This window comes from Macaca fascicularis, chromosome 5 (genome assembly GCF_037993035.2).
Source record: "Macaca fascicularis isolate 582-1 chromosome 5, T2T-MFA8v1.1".
In the NCBI taxonomy this organism is placed as follows: domain Eukaryota; kingdom Metazoa; phylum Chordata; class Mammalia; order Primates; family Cercopithecidae; genus Macaca; species Macaca fascicularis.
This window is the reverse complement of record NC_088379.1, coordinates 78,170,895-78,176,957: the sequence shown is the minus strand read 5'-3', so window position 1 is coordinate 78,176,957 and position 6,063 is coordinate 78,170,895.

Here is a 6,063-nt window from a genome sequence, read left to right as displayed (position 1 = left end):
ATAAAATGTTCTCACCACAGAAATAGGAATGCTTTTACACTGTTTGTGAGAGTGTAAGTTAGTTCAACCATTGTGGAAGACAGTGTGGCAATTCCTCAAGGATCTAGAACCAGAAATACCATTTGACCCAGCAATCCCATCCCTTGGTATATACCCAAAGGATTATAAATCATTCTACTATAAAGATGCATGCACACGTTTATTGCAGCACTATTCACAATAGCAAAGACTTGGAACCAACCCAAATGGCCATCAGTGATAGACTGGATAAAGAAAAAGTGGCACATATACGCATGGAATACTATGCAGCCATAAAAAGAGTGAGTTCATGCCCTTTGCAGAGACATGGATGAAGCTGGAAGCCATCATTCTCAGCAGACTAACACAGGAACAGAAAACAAACACTGCATGTTCTCACTAATAAATGGAAGTAGAACAATGAGGACACATGGACACATAGAAGGGAACATCACACACCGGGACCTGCCAGGGGTTGGGGGACAAGGGGAGGGAAAGCATTACAACAAATCCCTAATGTATGCAGGGCTTAAAACCTAGATGATGGGTTGATAGGTACAGCAAACCACCATGGCACATGTATACCTATGTAACAAACCTGCACATTCTGCACATATATCCCAGAACTTGAAGTAAAATAAAAATAAAAAAGATTTAGTTGTAAGAATGTCCTATAAATTTTTTTATTATGGAAAAATGTTATCACCACAAAAATGACAACCATGCGAGGTAATGCATATGTTATTTAGATATATTTAGTCATTCCACAATGTATATATACTTCAAAACATTATGTTGTACACAATACACACATACAATTTTATCTGTCAATTTAAAAATAAAAAGTAAATATTTACTTTGGGGTATGATAAAGCAAATATCTTCAGTTACATGCTGTTACTGAAATTTAAGGACTATTATTTTTCAAGAACAATTTTTAAATTAAAATTCTTTCTACTCAAAGAAGAGGACAAACAAATAGTTAATAGGTATATTTTTTAAATGTTCAACATCACTAATCATGAGAGAATGCAAATTAAAACCACAATGGGGTACCATCTCATACCTGTTAGAATGGCTATTATCAAAAACATGAAAAATAACACATGTTGGCAAGGATGTGGAGAAAAGGGAACCCTTGCACACTTTTGGTGGGGATGGAAGTTAGTACAGCCTTTATGGAAAATAGTATGGAGGCGCCTCAAAAAATTAAAATAGAACTACTATGTGATTCAGCCATCCCATTTCTGCATATATATCCAAAGGAGATGAAATCGGTAAGTCAAAGATATATGTGCACTCCCATGTTCACTGCAGCAATATTCACAATAGCTAAGACATGTAAACAACCCAAGTATCTATCAGCAGATGAATGGATAAAGAAAATGTAGTGTATATACAAAGTGGAATACTATTCAATCTTAAATAAAAAGGAAATCTCATTTGAGCCAACATGGATGAACCTGGAGAACATTAAGTGGAATTACCCAGACACAAAAAGATTTAAAAATTGTATGATCTTATTTATATGTGGAATCTAAAAAATTCAAACTCATAGAAACAGAGAGTAAAATGGTAGTTACCAGAGGCTAAGAGGTAGGGAGATTGGGGAAATGTTGGTCAAAGACACAAAGTTTCAGTCACACAGGAGTAAGTTCAAGAGATCTACTACATACCATGGTACTACAGTTAATAACAACATATTGTATACTTGAACATTGTGAAGAGATAGATTTTAAGTTTCTTACCACAAACAAAAAAATGGTAAATATGTGAGGTGATGCATATGTTAAATAGCTTGATTTAGCCATTTTACAATGTATACATACATCAAAATATCATGCTGTGTGACACAAATAATACAATTTTTAGTCGTCAATTTAAAAAAAATAAATAATAAATAATAAGCAGTTTTCTATATTAAGTATAGAAACTTTAAAAAGACAAAAATAAAATAATTTTATCTATTACTTTTAATTTAATAGCAGCTAAAAATAAGCAGAAATGCTACAAATCTAATAAATTCAAGAACAGAAATTTACAAGGAAGATATGCAAATGAAATTATTCATAGGATTATAAGGCAAATCAAACTGTTGTATAGGTCAAGCTAATCTTTTTTTTCAGTATAATGAAGTAGGATTTGCCCATTAACTAAGTTATGTAGATCTACCTTGCTTTTTTGCCTATGTTCAACAAGATACTTAGAAGGGAATTATTTCCAACCCATTAGCTTGGTGGTTTTCCACACCTGAGTGTAAGAATCACCTGGGGAATCTGTGAAAATTGCAGATCCCATGGCGCCATCTCCTTCTGCCAGATTCTATTTCAGTAGGTCTGGGGTGAAACCAAGGAATCTGCATTTTAGCATACATACAAGGGTATTTTAGTGCTTCAGTTTCACAGACCATATTTTGAGATAAACTATATTGTAGATGGTCAAATAAAAACAATCTATCCCACATGTATCCTGAATTTTTTTTTTTGGGGGGGGGGACACAGTCTTGCTCTGTCACCCAGGCTGGAGTGCAGTGGTATGAAATCAGCTCACTGCAACCTCCACCTCCTGGGTTCAAGCAATTCTCCTGCCTCAGCCTCCCCAGTAGCTGGGATTACAGGCGCATGCCACCAACCCCGCCTAATTTTTGTATTTTTAGTAGAGACAGGGTTTCACCATGTTGGCCAGGCTGGTCTCAAACTCCTGACCTTGTGATCCACCCGCCTCAGCCTCCCAAAGTGCTGCGATTACCGGCATGAGCCACCGTGTCTGGCCATGTATCCTGAATTTTGAGATACAGTTGATAAATGATCAATTTGAATTGGAAGATTCCTTCAGCATCAAAAGATAAACGCATGTTATGTCATATTTATCCTTTGAACAAGATCTCCTTGGATTTGACCATGATCCTCAAGTTAGACTTGAGGTCCAAGATGGCTGTGACTGTGACATGTACCTACAGCCTCCCAGTAAGGAAGAGTGTCACCCATCGCCTCTTCTGTTGGAAACTTCTCTGCTCTCCTGAAACCCATAGTGGATCATTTTAGGGAATTTAAATTAGCGTGAGTATGCCCATTGGTGTGTTTTGACATGTAACCACAGGGGATAGGGAAAAGTCAGGGTTGAATGAATCCTGGAATTTCAGAACTAGAAGATGATGCTTGAGGGCCTAATCCTCTAAATGTACAGATGAGTAAGCAGGCAGCCAAATAAATAAATAAAAATATAAGCAACTTACTAAAAACCACATTTGTGGATTTCCCTGTACTCTATGTCAGATGATAGGCTGACCTTTAATTCCTCCATAATGATGGATTGCTTCATCCATTCTTCCATACACCAGGAAAAAACAAACTAATTAGATGCATCTTTTCTATCTACTGAATGGCAAAAGGGATTCTTGGAGGGGGGCCCCAGGCAGTTTGGGCTCTTGCAATCTTCCTTATAATTATGTCATTTAAAAATTTTAATCTGTCCTCTATTGAGATATCTTCACTGGTAATGAATGATGACAGATGCAAACTTACTAATTAGAATTTCATATGTTATGGAAATACGGACTCTCAGAGATGAAGAAAACTCATTGGTGTTTTTGCTGATAAAGTACATAATTTGCTTTTAGTTGCTCCTAGATTTTTATGTTGTATATACCAGCACAAAAAGAAATAACTGACATAAGTAGTACCTGATTTGATAAATAACTAGCAATCATGGTAATAGTTTGATAACAGTATGACAGATAAGAAGAAAAGAAGCAGCTATTCTATATAGTCTGTGAGGACCAGAAAGTGAAATCTATGCCCTTTACTGTAGCTGAATGCATAGATCCCAATAAAAATGGCATAGGTATCAATAAAACGAGAAATGAATTGATTCTTAAATTCAAGGCCAAGTGCTTCTTGTAAGCCACCTCAAACCATTTTGTGAAACAGATCAAGGCATAGGTAAATGCATGCACACACAGCACATTCATATACACACATAAAACTATTTTTCTCTTTCACTTCACTCTCATTCATTCAATTTATTCAACAAATTTTTACTGCATGCCTACCAAGTGCCAGGCACTCATGTGAGTCACAGCAGCAAACAAGACATACCAAGCCTTCTGAAGCTCATAACCTAGAGGGAGGAAGACAGACCATAAGCAAAAAAGCAAACAGATATACAAGGTAATTTCAGAAAGTAATAAGAACTCGTGGTGGACCAAGACATGAGAGAGACACTGGGTAAGAGGTCATTTTGATGGGAAGACCCCAAGGAAGAAGTGACTCTGAGATGGGAACAATTAGAAGGAGCCTGAGAGTGTAAAGCACTGTGTGAAGAGGGAGGAACATTCTGAGTAGGGCAAACAGCAAGGACAAGGTCTGTCAGGAGGCAGGAATGAGCTCAGCCCTAAGCATCGTGAGCAGGTGAAATGAGCAAGAAGGGGACGGTATGAGCTGGGGTTGGCCAGGTAGGCAGACGGCAAGTCATGCTGGACTTTAGGGGTTATTCCAGTGTTGCATAGCAATAAGGGTCAGAACTCTGATTTTCTGATTTATAGCTCAGGTCCTTATTCTCCCCTTTGCCACTTTCTTTGGTGGGAAACATGGAATGGAATATTTAGCTGCCCATTCAAACAAAACAGAGGCCTGCCAAGCTCTGGGAGGCATGGAAGAGGTGACTATGTCCTCACTCGCATTTCGCCTTCTTGGCTGTGGCTCCACCTGGTGTTCCCTTGCTTTGATTCCCATTACTCCCATCCTGCCCAAGTCCCTGAAGTAAGGTGGTCCATACATGGACAAAGAAATACTGCTGTCCTTGTTTCTCCTTGGCATGTCTGAGATAAGCAAATGTTTTTAAAGGAGAAATGTAGTAAATATAAAGGGAGAAGTAGATTTCCAAAATACAGGTTCCTGAACATAAGATTCATTCATCCCTATGTTACCCAGCCTCCATAAATTGGTGCAGATCCTCAAATATCCTGACCAGCTTTTTTCCCACTCAAGTCCACCTGTTATTTGACATTAGATCTTGGGGACCCATCCTGTTTCCTGACTGTGGGAGGTGATCTTCCTGTCCAGTCTGTCATTCTGAGACAAGTTTGCAAAATAATCAAATCAAACTTTAATTCAAACTTGCTTTCCTTATGAATGAAAAAAAAAATTACTCTCCCAAGAAGCTCTTTCTTCATTGACTATCCAAACCTTAATGAATGAATTTTCATTCATTAAGATCCAGTTCACATTCTATCTGATCACTCTGGGTTATATTACTGTCCTTCTCTAGCTACCTACCTACCATGTATATAAGACAACAGAGCATTTATTTACATAGGGATTTATTCGCAAATTGTGGCAGCAAAGCCATAAACTTCTCAAGGGTAGAGACAATATCATAATCTTTTATTATTACTGTCTGTTATAACTTGAAATGTAAATTTTTTTTTTCTTTTCTTTTTTAAACAGAATCTCACTCTGTCGCCCAGGCTGGAGTGCAGTGCTGCCATCTCAGCTCACTGCAAGCTCCGCCTCCTGGGTTCATGCCACTCCCCTGCCTCAGCTTCCTGAGTAGCTAGGACTACAGGCGCCTGTCACCACACCCGGCTAATATATATATATTTTTTTAGTAGCAATGAGGTTTCACTGTGTTAGCCAGGGTGGTCTCGATCTCCTGACCTCATGATCCGCCTGCCTCGGCCTCCCAAAGTGCTGGGATTACAGGCGTAAGCCACCACACCTAGCCCTGAAATGTAAATTATATTTGTTGGATTGTTATTCTTCAGTTATTTTAAAAAAAAAAAAAAACGAACTACATTTATATCTTAAATAAATTAAACAAAAAGATATCTTTCTTAATTAGACAGTCTAGCATAACTTTGGGTACAAGATTATGTAACTAACATCCTTATTAAATTTAATTAGGAGGTAGGGGGCTGCACTAATACACTAACATTTTTTCTTTGTGCCAGCCAATGTTCTTAGTGTTTTGCATAAATATTTTTATTTAATTAAGTGGAACAAAATCTGAGTCACATGTAAACATTATTGTACATTTAGGATGTTT